Source organism: Acomys minous (genome assembly GCF_964271855.1).
Source record: "Acomys minous genome assembly, chromosome: 2".
In the NCBI taxonomy this organism is placed as follows: Eukaryota; Metazoa; Chordata; class Mammalia; order Rodentia; family Muridae; genus Acomys; species Acomys minous.
The window spans coordinates 103416943-103432629 of record NC_140484.1 but is presented as its reverse complement, the minus strand read 5'-3'; the positions used below and the strand labels follow the sequence as shown (position 1 = coordinate 103432629).

Here is a 15687-nt window from a genome sequence, read left to right as displayed (position 1 = left end):
GCACAATTAACAGATGGCTGAGTTGGATTATTTTGTTTTTTTGTTTTTTTTTTTACTTTCAGACAATTAAGAATTACATTAGCTAAGTTATGTTGTTGTACCGTGTTCAACTGAACCTTTTTTAAAAAATCATGTTTAATTATTGCAGGGGGAAAGAGAAATGTGTAGCATCATGCCCATACAGAGGTCAGAGGTCAACTTACAGGAGTCAATTTTGTTTCCTCTGTGTGGGTTCCAGAGATAGCATATAGGTGACCAGGATCAGTAGCAAGTGCCTTTACCGGACTGAGCCATCTCACTGGCCCTCAACTCACTCTTACTAGTGGGGACGGTAGTCACTGCATTGGTATGAATGAAAAATTGAATCGAGTATTCAACGAATACAGACCGAGTTCCTGATGTGTGAAGCATTAGTAAGTAGGATGCCGCGGTGAGTCCCGGGGGCGGGGCTAGGGCGATAGGCGGACACTGTGACGTTCTAAATATACAGCCGCCTCCTGCCGTACTAGAGAGAACCAGCATCTAAGAGCTATAACTGGGCCAGAGCTAGTCTGGGAGGCCGAGAGATTTCTGAGATAGGAATTTGGCTTGGCTGAATTCTGAGGGATGGAAAGAAATCATCTGGGTGACGGGGAAACGTTGGATCCTGATAGAAATTACAGAGGAGGGGAAGGGAGGTTGTGCAACCGCCACCTTTACCTTTCATTTTAAACACCTGTAAAGATGACTCCAGGTAGGTAAGCCAGGTAGTGCTGTGTACACCTTCCATGTGACTCTACAACAGCTGTTCTTGTTGTCTATGGTTTCAGTTAATCAAGGCAATGACCCAAATATTTCTAAACACCAGCCTGGGACCAACGGCTTAGAGTTCATGCAAGTTCAGAGCAACGGTCGCCCACTGGAGTGTCTAGATGGCTCCAGGTGTAAAGATGCTTGTTAACAGAGCCTGGTGAGCTGACTTTACTCCCTGATACTAGTGTGGTGGAAACAGGGAACCCGCTGCTGTAGTCCCCAACACAGGGCTGTAGCACACAACCATACCCTAAAATAAATCAGTAGGTGTAATTTTTAAAAAGTAGACTTGCTCTTAGTCCAAGGGAAGGACATGAATTGGAGAGAGGCCATTGTGTGGTGTTGGTGTTGGTGTTGGTGTTGGTGTTGGTATTGGTGTTGGTCACAGAAGACGGGCCACAGAATGCAGTGCGGAGGCCACTACTGTCCCGAGGGGCAGATGCTGGCCTCTACTACAGGCTCCAAGTTGTATCTAACTACTGAATATGGGAGTTTATTGGACTTTAGGTCAGAAATAAGCTGGGGAACATTTTTCTTCTATTTACTTTCCTCTCAAATAGACAGATTTTTGCTATGCCATGCCATCTGGCTAAGGACTTTTTGTTATAACATAGGAAAAAATTATGAGCATTGCATTTGTAATTTTGCAAGTTGGAAATGATGAAAATGAGAGAAGGACCAGGAGAACACAGGACCCTCCCCCCTGGTCTGGTCTTCTCATGGGCTGTGCGTGTGAAAAGCCAGCTGTCTCTGCTTCACTGGCTGGCAGTCGGTGCTTTATAATCCAGCAGTTTACAGTTTGGTGACTACCCTTCTCCTAATGTTAAGACTTAATGTGATTAGTTTCCTTGCAAACACTGGCTTAGCAACTGTATTTCCTCAGAGGCTATACTAGGGACTGAGCCCAGAGCCTTACACACTCGTCAAGCGCTCTGTCACTGTACGCACACTCTAGCCATTGAAAACCCTGGCGGGTTTGTTTTTGTTTGTTTTTGAGACAGACTCTTGCTATTACCTTAGCTGGATTTGAACTAACTCTATAACTCTGGCAGGCCTTAAACGTGCAATCCTCCTGCCTCAGCTTCCTGTGGTTCTGGAATGACAGGACCATAATTCCTCCTGTGCCACCAGGCTCTGCCTACATGTATTATGTATAAAATGTGGTATTTTACTTTCAGTTCTGAATATTTTCAAATTTCTATCCTTTCTTCTTGAATTTTAAAATGTTTTATTTAATTCCTAAATGCCTGAAGACTTCTCCAGTGCTGACCTATTGGTTTCTAATATTGCGTTCACATTGTCTTTCTATCCTAATATCCAATTATAGACAAATGAATGTTGAAATTTCACTCTACAAAAATGCCCTCCTCTACTTTCCCTTACACTTAGCTCTTCCAGCTTCTGCCTCATCGCACACACACGGGAACTGTCATGTCCCCTCATTGCACACACATGGGGAACTGTCATGTCCCCTCATTGCACACACATGGGGAACTGTCATGTCCCCTCATTGCACACACATGGGAACTGTCGTGTCCCCTCATTGCACACACATGGGGAACTGTCGTGTCCCCTCATTGCACACACATGGGGAACTGTCGTGTCCCCTCATTGCACACACATGGGGAACTGTCATGTCCCCTCATTGCACACACATGGGAACTGTCGTGTCCCCTCATTGCACACACATGGGAACTGTCGTGTCCCCTCATTGCACACACATGGGGAACTGTCATGTCCCCTCATTGCACACACATGGGAACTGTCGTGTCCCCTCATTGCACACACATGGGAACTGTCGTGTCCCCTCATTGCACACACATGGGGAACTGTCGTGTCCCCTCATTGCACACACATGGGGAACTGTCGTGTCCCCTCATTGCACACACATGGGGAACTGTCATGTCCCCTCATTGCACACACATGGGAACTGTCGTGTCCCCTCATTGCACACACATGGGAACTGTCGTGTCCCCTCATTGCACACACATGGGAACTGTCGTGTCCCCTCATTGCACACACATGGGGAACTGTCATGTCCCCTCATTGCACACACATGGGAACTGTCGTGTCCCCTCATTGCACACACATGGGGAACTGTCGTGTCCCCTCATTGCACACACATGGGGAACTGTCATGTCCCCTCATTGCACACACATGGGAACTGTCGTGTCCCCTCATTGCACACACATGGGGAACTGTCATGTCCCCTCATTGCACACACATGGGAACTGTCGTGTCCCCTCATTGCACACACATGGGGAACTGTCATGTCCCCTCATTGCACACACATGGGAACTGTCGTGTCCCCTCATTGCACACACATGGGGAACTGTCATGTCCCCTCATTGCACACACATGGGAACTGTCGTGTCCCCTCATTGCACACACATGGGAACTGTCGTGTCCCCTCATTGCACACACATGGGGAACTGTCATGTCCCCTCATTGCACACACATGGGAACTGTCGTGTCCCCTCATTGCACACACATGGGAACTGTCGTGTCCCCTCATTGCACACACATGGGAACTGTCGTGTCCCCTCATTGCACACACATGGGAACTGTCGTGTCCCCTCATTGCACACACATGGGGAACTGTCGTGTCCCCTCATTGCACACACATGGGAACTGTCGTGTCCCCTCATTGCACACACATGGGAACTGTCGTGTCCCCTCATTGCACACACATGGGGAACTGTCGTGTCCCCTCATTGCACACACATGGGGAACTGTCGTGTCCCCTCATTGCACACACATGGGGAACTGTCGTGTCCCCTCATTGCACACACATGGGGAACTGTCATGTCCCCTCATTGCACACACATGGGAACTGTCGTGTCCCCTCATTGCACACACATGGGGAACTGTCATGTCCCCTCATTGCACACACATGGGGAACTGTCATGTCCCCTCATTGCACACACATGGGGAACTGTCATGTCCCCTCATTGCACACACATGGGAACTGTCGTGTCCCCTCATTGCACACACATGGGAACTGTCGTGTCCCCTCATTGCACACACATGGGGAACTGTCGTGTCCCCTCATTGCACACACATGGGGAACTGTCGTGTCCCCTCATTGCACACACATGGGGAACTGTCATGTCCCCTCATTGCACACACATGGGAACTGTCGTGTCCCCTCATTGCACACACATGGGAACTGTCGTGTCCCCTCATTGCACACACATGGGAACTGTCGTGTCCCCTCATTGCACACACATGGGGAACTGTCATGTCCCCTCATTGCACACACATGGGAACTGTCGTGTCCCCTCATTGCACACACATGGGGAACTGTCGTGTCCCCTCATTGCACACACATGGGGAACTGTCGTGTCCCCTCATTGCACACACATGGGAACTGTAGTGTCCCCTCATTGCACACACATGGGGAACTGTCATGTCCCCTCATTGCACACACATGGGAACTGTCGTGTCCCCTCATTGCACACACATGGGGAACTGTCGTGTCCCCTCATTGCACACACATGGGAACTGTCGTGTCCCCTCATTGCACACACATGGGGAACTGTCATGTCCCCTCATTGCACACACATGGGAACTGTCGTGTCCCCTCATTGCACACACATGGGAACTGTCGTGTCCCCTCATTGCACACACATGGGGAACTGTCGTGTCCCCTCATTGCACACACATGGGGAACTGTCGTGTCCCCTCATTGCACACACATGGGGAACTGTCATGTCCCCTCATTGCACACACATGGGAACTGTCGTGTCCCCTCATTGCACACACATGGGAACTGTCGTGTCCCCTCATTGCACACACATGGGAACTGTCGTGTCCCCTCATTGCACACACATGGGGAACTGTCATGTCCCCTCATTGCACACACATGGGAACTGTCGTGTCCCCTCATTGCACACACATGGGGAACTGTCGTGTCCCCTCATTGCACACACATGGGGAACTGTCATGTCCCCTCATTGCACACACATGGGAACTGTCGTGTCCCCTCATTGCACACACATGGGGAACTGTCGTGTCCCCTCATTGCACACACATGGGAACTGTCGTGTCCCCTCATTGCACACACATGGGGAACTGTCGTGTCCCCTCATTGCACACACATGGGGAACTGTCATGTCCCCTCATTGCACACACATGGGGAACTGTCGTGTCCCCTCATTGCACACACATGGGAACTGTCGTGTCCCCTCATTGCACACACATGGGAACTGTCGTGTCCCCTCATTGCACACACACGGGGAACTGTGGTGTCCCCTCATTGCACACACATGGGAACTGTCGTGTCCCCTCATTGCACACACATGGGAACTGTCGTGTCCCCTCATTGCACACACATGGGGAACTGTCATGTCCCCTCATTGCACACACATGGGGAACTGTCATGTCCCCTCATTGCACACACATGGGAACTGTCGTGTCCCCTCATTGCACACACATGGGGAACTGTCGTGTCCCCTCATGGCACACACATGGGGAACTGTCATGTCCCCTCATTGCACACACATGGGGAACTGTCGTGTCCCCTCATTGCACACACATGGGAACTGTCGTGTCCCCTCATTGCACACACATGGGAACTGTCGTGTCCCCTCATTGCACACACACGGGGAACTGTGGTGTCCCCTCATTGCACACACATGGGAACTGTCATGTCCCCTCATTGCACACACATGGGGAACTGTCATGTCCCCTCATTGCACACACATGGGAACTGTCGTGTCCCCTCATTGCACACACATGGGGAACTGTCATGTCCCCTCATTGCACACACATGGGAACTGTCGTGTCCCCTCATTGCACACACATGGGAACTGTCGTGTCCCCTCATTGCACACACATGGGGAACTGTCATGTCCCCTCATTGCACACACATGGGAACTGTCGTGTCCCCTCATTGCACACACATGGGAACTGTCGTGTCCCCTCATTGCACACACATGGGGAACTGTCATGTCCCCTCATTGCACACACATGGGAACTGTCGTGTCCCCTCATTGCACACACATGGGAACTGTCATGTCCCCTCATTGCACACACATGGGGAACTGTCGTGTCCCCTCATTGCACACACATGGGAACTGTCGTGTCCCCTCATTGCACACACATGGGGAACTGTCGTGTCCCCTCATTGCACACACATGGGAACTGTCGTGTCCCCTCATTGCACACACATGGGGAACTGTCATGTCCCCTCATTGCACACACACGGGAACTGTCATGTCCCCTCATTGCACACACATGGGGAACTGTCGTGTCCCCTCATTGCACACACATGGGAACTGTCGTGTCCCCTCATTGCACACACACGGGGAACTGTGGTGTCCCCTCATTGCACACACATGGGGAACTGTGGTGTCCCCTCATTGCACACACATGGGGAACTGTCGTGTCCCCTCATTGCACACACACGGGGAACTGTGGTGTCCCCTCATTGCACACACATGGGGAACTGTCATGTCCCCTCATTGCACACACATGGGGAACTGTCATGTCCCCTCATTGCACACACATGGGAACTGTGGTGTCCCCTCATTGCACACACATGGGGAACTGTCATGTCCCCTCATTGCACACACATGGGGAACTGTCGTGTCCCCTCATTGCACACACACGGGGAACTGTGGTGTCCCCTCATTGCACACACATGGGGAACTGTCATGTCCCCTCATTGCACACACATGGGGAACTGTCGTGTTCCCTCATTGCACACACATGGGGAACTGTGGTGTCCCCTCATTGCACACACACGGGAACTGTGGTGTCCCCTCATTGCACACACACGGGAACTGTGGTGTCCCCTCATTGCACACACATGGGAGCTGTCGTGTCCCTGATTAGTTTGACCCTGTCTCCCTTAGGTTTGTGATGTTGTGATAAAACATCAACACGGAGAGGAAATGGTTCCTTCCATCCTGCAGCTTGCGGCTGGTCACTGAGGGGCGAGAGCAGGAAGCTGGAGGCAGACATGGAAGCAGAGGCCATGCAAGAATGCTGCTTATTCCTTTGCTTTCCATGGTTTGCTTGGCCTGGTTTGTTTGTTTTTTCCAAGACAGGGTTTCTCTACATAACCCAGGCTATCCTGGAACTCTGTAGACCAGAGAAACCCTGTCCCAAAAACAAAACAAGCAAACATTCATGACTGATAACAACCATTGCCCAGGTTAAAATGCTTTTGGCCCTTTTGACTCCTGTGTAAGCGAGCGAGCCTTCTGCCATTTACTTAAACAGTGCCCGTGGTGGTCAGTGCTTGCGTGCAGACATTAGTCAGGACTCGCTGCACTTTGTTTTCAGTCACCAAATATATGTGACTTGAGCAAGTATCTTGTTTATAAGCATTTATTTTCCACGTTAGATTTTTCTCCAACTGTATTATTTTATGCACTAATGCCCTTCAGAGTGTTCTCTCTCTCTCTCAATGAAATTGTAACCCCTACACTCTAAATTAGACCCTCAGCTGGGCTGTGGCAGTGCACGCCTGCATTCCCAGCACTCCAGAGGCAGAGGCAGGCTGACCTCTGTGAGTTTGAGGCCAGGCTGGTCTACAAAGCAAGCCTGGGACAGCCAGGCCTACACAGAGAAACTCTGTCAAGAAAAGAAAATTAGAACCTCGTCTTTTATTGGTTCCTTGAAGATTCTCTGTCTTGAGTACATGAAATTAATAACTGCTGTTCAGATTCATGCTGTTAGCACAGCAAGCACTTCCGGGATTTCCTACATACTGTGCCAATCAGCTCGTTAGATTAATTAAATACCTTTTCAATATTTGTGTTGGCGTCATGTTACTACAAATGCTTTATTTAGGAAGCAGTCATCAAAATGACTCTCTATATTGCTGATTTACTGGTAAATATTTGATTTACACAGGAAAGCAAGAGTTGTAAAGGAAGGTTTTTGTCCAAAAAGAATCAGCTGGAACAAAAGACCTTTGGCCAGGGCTTTCCCACTGTGCTTATAGTGTGCCGTAATTTCTGTTGCTTGTGCTTACAACTTCATGTAAACTACTCCAGTGAGTGTAAGTTACCTGAACTAATCCTTTTCCCCCATGAGCACGTCATCAATTGGCTACAGTTGTTTGTAAATTCATGTTCTGCTTTAGTTCGCTCCCTTTGCTTCGATGTAAATATTATTATTATTATTATTATTATTATTATTATTATTATTATTATTATTATTTATTTATTTTGGTTTTTCGAGATAGGGTTTCTCTCTGTAGCCTTGACTGTCCTGGACTCGCTTTGTAGACCAGGCTGGCTAGGCTCACAACCATAAATGTAAACATTATTTTTAAATATGGAAGCTATGTGTGTGAATCAAAACTCAGGACTATTAAAAAGGAGGAGGGGCCGGGTGTGGCGGCGCATGCCTAGAATCACAGCACTCTGGGAGGCAGAGGCAGGTGGATTGCTGTGAGTTTCAGGCCAGCCTGGTCTACAGAATGAGTTCCAAAGAAAGCCAATGCTACACGGACACATCCTGTCTTGAAAAACAAAACAAAAAAGGAGGAGGAGGCTTCTCTGGAAAACACACGCGCATGTGCACCTTCACGGGCTTTTTAACTCGTGAGTTGTTCTTTGCAAATTAAGTAAAGACATATATGTAGCTGTTTTTCAATCTCCCCTCTTCCTAACATGAGCTGTACTATGCCACACTCCTTTGCACTTGTTTTGCTCGGGAGTTACTTATTTGCTGAGTTTCCGCATCTGTTACGTGGGGGAGAACACTATGTGAAGATAAGTGGCAATTACAAAGCAGGCGGCACAGAGCAAGGACCAGTGAGTGCAGCAAGGCTCAGTCAGGCATGCTGAGTGCCACCTTCACCTGTGCCCACAGCCTCTTCCTGCTGCCTTCACAGACGCATGCGGCTACAGCATTCCCACTGCGCCCTTCAGAACAGCCGCTGGCGACGACGTCCGTGGAACAGTCAGACAAATACAACAGATCGCCCAGCAAGATTAGTTCTAAAGTTTCACACATGTGGTAGCAACTCTAGCCCGCTCAATGTGGGAGGTGAGCTCTGAGATCCTAAAGCTGACTCCTGACACGTCTCCGCGTAGAACCCTGCACTGTCTCCCAAAGGCAGCCACATAGCCAACCAAACCGCCATGTGGAAAGAAACAGACTCATGGCCAGTTTTCAGGTCAAAGACATCTAAGTAGTCTCCACTTGCCCACAAGCTCCTTCCCTTGCTTTGCGTAGGTGCACAGCTCCATCTGTACCCGTTTGCTTTTCACTAAGAACTTTGCTCTTTTCCTGCCTGTCTCCTAGGAATCTAGCCTCTTGCCTCCTGTTGGTCATCTGCAGACTTTATTGAATACTCATTTCCCCAGGCATAGCATTCTGTACAGACAAGGTCTTGTCTCGTTTTCTAATGCTTTGCCTAGTTTCTGATCAAAATTTGTCATTCTTATCTCTGATTTTCTATATGTAGCACGTTCCTCCCTCCTTCCCCTGCTTCTTCATGCTTAAAAAAAAAAATCTTGATCACCAGTTTTCAGCAGCTAAATTATGATGTTTGTGGTGATTTAAGCAATAATGCCCCCCCATAAACTCATATGTTTGGATACTTGGTTTCTAGTTGGTGGAACTGTTTGAGAAGGATTGGGGTGTGTGTCCTTGTTAGAGATGTGCCACCGGGGATGGGCTTTGAGGTTTCAAAAGGCTCGGGCCATTTCCAGTGTGCTTTCTGCCACCTGTCTGAGGCTTTGAGATGTGAGAGCTCAGGTGTTCCTGCCGCCATGCCTGTAAAGTCTCCACCATCATAAAGCCTAACCCTCTGGAGTTGCAAGTCCTATTAAACCTTTCTTTTATAAGTTGTCTTCTGCCTGGGCTTTGTATAATCAAGTCTTTGTCAATTTGCTTGATCATTCTTTTTAAATTTTTCTTTCTACTCTTCTCCTTCTGGGATCTCAACCATACTCTCTTTATCTCCTTGTTTGCTCCCACGGGTTCATTTTTATTTGTCTATATCCCTTCAGAACATCATTCTGTGAATTTTCTATGTCTGTGTCTACAAGTACGCTCATCTCCTTTCTTGTATTTAATGTCTTAACTATATTCTGTATATTTTCTCTCTTACTTCAGCTATATAATTTTAATCTGTAGCAGTTCTATTTGGGTCATTTTAAATCTTCCATTTCCTTTTCAACCTATGTTCTTCTATCTACTTGAACATATGGAACATGTATACAGTGGGAACTTTAATGCCACTTAAAGTAATTTACTTATCTTTAACAAAATATACAATTTTATTATTTAATTAGAGTATATAATTACATAATTTCCCCTCCTTCTCTTCTTTCCACCCCTCCCACCCCTCTGCTGTCTCTCAAAGTCATATCGTCTGCTCTTTATTATTTCATAATAATTATTACCTGCTGAGTCCACTTAAGGTTACTCATACATATATGATTTTAGGGTTGACCACTTGGATTTGGCAATCATTTAGGGTCCATATCCCTGGGGAAGATTAACTTTCCCTCTTTAAGCAGCAGTTAGTTGCCTGTAGCTCTTCATCTAGGGGTGGGGTCTCATGAGAGTCCCCCATAAACGGTGGGACATTAACAGGTGTTGGCATTGTTCAGGTCTTGTTCAAATAGCCAGATCATTAGGATTTCATGAAATCTCATAATGCAGCTGCTAAGGTTTTGTTTGATTTGATTTGGTTTTCTGAGACAGGGTTTCTCTGTGTAACAGCTCTGGCTGTCCTGGAACTCGCTTTGTAGACCAGGCTAGCCTCGAACTCACAGAGATCCGCCTGCCTCTGCCTCCCAAGTGCTGGGATTAAAGGCGGGCGCCACCGCCGCCTGGCTATATCTAAGGTTTTTATTTTCCCCATGGAACATATTTTCTTAATTCTGTCCATAACTGATACTTCCTGAATGCTGAGAGTTGTATGTTGTGTTTTTGAAATAATATTGATCTTTTTTCCTTCTGACATACAGCTAAGTCAGTTGGGACAGCTGATCCTTTCAAGCTCAGTCTGAGGTCCCATTATGAAAAGGACAGAGGCTTAGAATAAGTTAACCCCATCACTACCTGGTACTCGTGTCTTAAACACCATGGCGGGTGGTGAGGTCGTGAACCAGCCCCGACACTGTACTGTGTCCAGGAATGGTCTGCTGTGCTACTATACTAATCTGTTTATTGCTCACATAACAAAATGACACATGCTGGGTGAGTCAAATAGTAGAAAAGTGTTTTTCACAGTTCCAGAAAACAGACGTCCCCGTGCAAGGGCTCTCTTTGTGGCATGCAGAAGGCCATCGTTGTGCTGTGTCCTCACATGGCCTTTCCACATTACATGGACAGAGCATGTTAGGAGGGCTCTCTTGTTCCTCCAATTCTAGAGTGCAAGAGCCGCATTACCCTCATCTCATTTAACCATAATTAATGTTTTTATTCCAAATGCAGCCACCCTGAGGTTGGGTAGGCCTTCAACACGAATTTCGGAAAGACACATTCAGTATCTAACAGAGGGATTTTTCTTCTGGACTGGAGTGGTTTCCTTTTATATAGAGGAAAACTTTGCTAAATATTCAAGGGCACTGCCTTTTATCTGTGTAGTTTCTTCTCTCCAGCAGTCAGCTCTGGAAATGCTTACTCTAACTCAGTGACCCCACTTGGCTGTCTATGGCTCCATCCTCCTCACGGTGCAGCCTGAAGCAGGCCTCTGGGCCTAAAGACCTGGGGCAATCTTTAGTGCTGACTTCACTTGCTTATCTTGAGAGTCGCATGTCTGCATGGCCCATTGGTAATACCTTAGAACTACCATCTCACATATTTGGTCTGATGTTCTAGTAGGCGATGGGCAAGGAAACAGTACCTGCCTATAGTCATGGCCCAAAATAGAACTACCTGAGTTATATAATGTTACTATAATTAATAATAAAAAGTATTATTCCATGAATGAGAATTGAGGCATTTGGCTTTTCTATCTTCAATATACATGTTACTATATGAAAGTAAGTGGAAATATTAGAAGTGTCTAATAAGAGTAAGGGAGAACCCCTCCTTTTATGGAATAGCATAGAAAACAAAAAGCAGAAAATCCAGTGTATTTCTGAACCCTGGAGTTTTTGGTTCCTCAAATTGTCACCCAGCTAAAAATTATTTTGTAATAGTTACCCTCATTCCTTAGTTACCCAACAAATTGCTATTCTGAAAGTTATTCAATATCACACATTTATAGCATTTAGTTTAACTTTATCTGTAAGGGTGTTTTGTTTGTGCCATCTTGCCTGGTACCCACAAAGGCCGGAAGAGGCCATCAGATCCTAGGAACTGGACTTACAAATGGTTGTGAGCTGCCATGTGGGTGCTGGGAATCAAACCAGGGTCCAGTGGAAAAAAAACAGCCAGTACTCTTACCCACTGAGCCATCTCTGCAGCCATTGACCTCAGGCAGTGTATGTTGTCACTTTAATACTGTGATGAGTTGTCAAAGCCCATGGCCAGCTCCACATTATCATACAGACACTCCTGTATGCACTGAGGGACCCAGCACAAGATGAGAACAGTCTAAGTTGAAATGCAGTCAACTAAATCTAGTGTACTGAGCATCATAGCTGAGCCTAGCTGGGTAAGTGTGCCCTGAGGATTCACACTCACCAAAACATGGGCAAACTGATCTAACACGAGGCCTGTTTTACTATCAAATATTGACAAACTCGTGTAAGACATTAACTATCTGAGTAGAAGCAGGGAGACCACAGAGTGCACTGTAGTGCTGTTGGTTACCACTGTGAGCTGTAGGCCTCTGCTCCTGGCCACTGTTGTCAGAGCGCCCTGCCCAGACCGCTGTCCCAGAGAAGGAAAAACTTCAAACTTCAAACTATAGTTTCTATTACTGCACACGTGTCCCTTTCACACCTCTGTGAAGTCAGTGACTGTAAAGATGGAGACCCCTTCTTTCCTTCCTTCCTTCCTTCCTTCCTTCCTTCCTTCTTTCCTTCCTTCTTTCTTTCCTTCCTTCCTTTTTTCCTTCCTTTTTTCCTTCTTTCTTTCCTTCCTTCCTTCTTTCCTTCCTTCCTTCTTTCTCCCCTTCCTCCTCCTTCTCTTCCTCTTCCTCCTCCTTCTTTGGTGAAGACTAAGCTCTCTTTCTTTAACCATATTGGATAGAAGGTATCTGGGAGAGCAAGCTGCCACAAATCAAATAAAACACGAACATTAGATTTTATCTGAGAAGCACTTTTTGTTCTCTTTTAGGCTTCACCCTAAGAAGTCGCCGCTAAAATGAAGCCGTGTTTATGAGTGCATCGGCCCTGGAAACTTTGTCTCGCTCACGTTTCTGACTTCAGATGAGACTCTTTTATGGGCACACTCCTCTCTAGGTCTTAATGCTACACTCAGGATTTAGTTTTCTTGGCTTTTCTGAAGGCTTTGCTATTTACCCTGCCCTGGTCTTTATGTCATCCTGGTGCATTCCACACATGCAGTTTGAGCAGGTGAATGTGTGAGCTCCTCTGCTTGCTCGTAAGGGCGTTCGTCAGTAACAAAACTCAAGGCTCTCTGTCTCCAGTTAGAGTGGCGCGCCCTGAGTTCGCTTGTGAGGCAGCGAGAGGTGTTAGAGGAAACTCAGGTGAGCATGAGACGGTCGTGCCTCCGGGGCCCCTTCCAGCAGTCCTGCCTGCCCTGGGGGTTTGCTCTCAACAGTCCCAATCACCAGAGGTCGACAAGAGAGAAGCACAGCACAGGAAGATATTTTCAGAGAGGGGCGGGGAGACGGATGGGTGGGCAAAGGTGTTGGCTGATAAGCTGGGTGACCTGAGCCCACCTGGCGGAAGGACAGACTCCTGTAAGTTCTCCTCTGCCCTCCATTTGTGCTTTGTGGCATATTTTCAGAGAAAGCGAGCACATTTGCTTAACTTGCGTATGGTTACATTTGTCTACTTTTAAATTACGCATTGAGAATCCCTTACTGTATTCGTGTATAATTTGATTTTAGGTGTGCTTGTAGAGGGAAAAACACAGCATATATATACATACATACAGCCAGGCCTTCCATGTATAAGTTCTGCATCTGCAGATTCAAGCAACCATGAGTCAAAAAAAAAAAACCAAAAAAACAAAAAACAAAAACAAAACAAAACAAAACAAAACAGTTTTTAAACTATGTTTACATTGAACATGCGCTCCGCTTCTCCTTGTCATCGCTCCCTAAGAACGCACTGCAGCAGCAATGCGCATCCTTTCCCTTGTTTCCAATGCTAGAAGAACTGGAAGACTATGCAGAGATGATACACAAACACTACGCATGAGGAATTTGAGCAGCAAGTGCTGTGGTTTCTGGTTTACACGAGGGTGTGGAACCATTCTCCTGTAGATACTGAGGGGCAAGTCTACAGGGCTTGGTACAGGCCCTTCAGTCATCTCCTGGGTGTGCTGAGACCTCTGTGGCTAAGGGGCTACTGGGTTCTGGTGCAAGGTACACTGGAGGGAATAGCTTGACCACACCAGAGAAGGTGGTTTTTATCAGAAGCTAATGTCCAATGTCTATCAAGGAGACACCTTTCCACACCGCGGGTAGAATGGGGCACACCTTCAGCCTTGTATTACTTGGCAAGGAGAGGGATATTAAAAAGACTGTAGTTAGATCCACTCCGTGGGACTGTGGCCTCAAGAACTTAACCTTCTCTGGTTTTCCTTTTGCTCATCTAGAAACGAGATGACCAAGATGAACCTTCAGGAGTTTTTATGAGAAGATAGAAAGTAGTCCCTGTTGTGGGGCTGGCATTAGTGCGCGGGCTTAATAAACAACATGAGACAACAGCATCACTCTTATTAATAAACAATGTGGAACCAACTCACTCTTCAAGAAATTGCTTTGATTGGCTAAAATTTTATTAAATGTCTCATACACGTGTTGGTGAAGGATTTGAGTTTCTAGATTCTTTCTGGTTAATGGGCTGTGTTGGAATGAGGGCAATGCTGACTTCGGGATGCACTTCCTCTTCATTCTTCCTGCTCAGGGTCTGTAAAATCTCATGTATGGTTTCCTTCATTGGCTACCAGGTCATGCCACTGAAACCATCTGAGCCCTTGGAGTTTTTGTGTACCTTGACATTTTTTTTATTTATTTATTTATTTTACTTATAGAATTTTTCTCTCTCTGATAACAAAGACCTATTCAGGCTACCATTTTTTCCATGAGTGACTTGTATCCTTAAGACATCTGTTCATTTCCTCTGAGTTGTCAAATACATTGTCACAACTATATCCTAACATTCTTTTTTTTTTGTAACAAAACCAATCTCACAGCATTTATTATCACTGGATAAGGGGTACTAAACAATACAAATAAACACTTCAGGCTATTCTCTGAGCAGAAGACACTTTTAAAACCACTGAACTGCCTTCTCAATTTCTCCAGTGCATGACTATTTCTAGTTGGAAACACTCTGGAGCAGAGTAATGTTATCCCCTGTTAGCATGATTCGACCCACTTGTTTTCTTGACTTTGTTTTTGAATGAATCTCTTCTGCATCATCTAATACAAGGTTCATGTGCTCATCAAAGCCAATAATACAACCCTCTACCGCATGTTCACTCGCTCACACAGCCACACCTGAATCCGAGATCTATTTTGCAAGTATCTGAAAATGAGGTTGACGGGCTGCACCTGTGCCTTCTGTGCCTTCTGGCCCTGCCCGCCATGCGCCATGGTGGAAGTCACAAAGACCACACGAGTAAGAAGCATCCTAACATTCATATGATCCTTTTACTGTCTGTGTATCTCTGGGGATAACAAGTGTTGTTGGTAATTCAGCCCTTCTCTCCTTTCCCCTGCCAGTTTACCAAGAGTTATGAATTTGTTGATCTCCTCCAAGAGCCAGCTCATGGGTTTCCATCAATTGCTTTATGTCCTATGTATCACAGTCACTTCTCTGATCTCACTAC

General features: G+C 46.5%; 1 long non-coding RNA gene and 1 pseudogene across 2 annotated transcripts; one reads left to right on the top strand and one right to left on the bottom strand.

Annotated features, from left to right (window-relative positions):
• The first annotated feature begins 515 nt into the window (after nucleotides 1-515).
• On the top strand, nucleotides 516-14586 carry LOC311583715. Its single transcript, XR_014774647.1, has 3 exons — nucleotides 516-733; nucleotides 12997-13369; nucleotides 14449-14586. It is a non-coding gene; the product is annotated as an uncharacterized lncRNA (long non-coding RNA).
• A 443-nt stretch (nucleotides 14587-15029) lies between these two features.
• Nucleotides 15030-15464, bottom strand: LOC311588412 (small nuclear ribonucleoprotein E-like; annotated as a pseudogene). The gene has a single exon. The product of its transcript is annotated as a small nuclear ribonucleoprotein E-like (transcript).
• Between the last annotated feature and the right edge of the window lie 223 nt (nucleotides 15465-15687).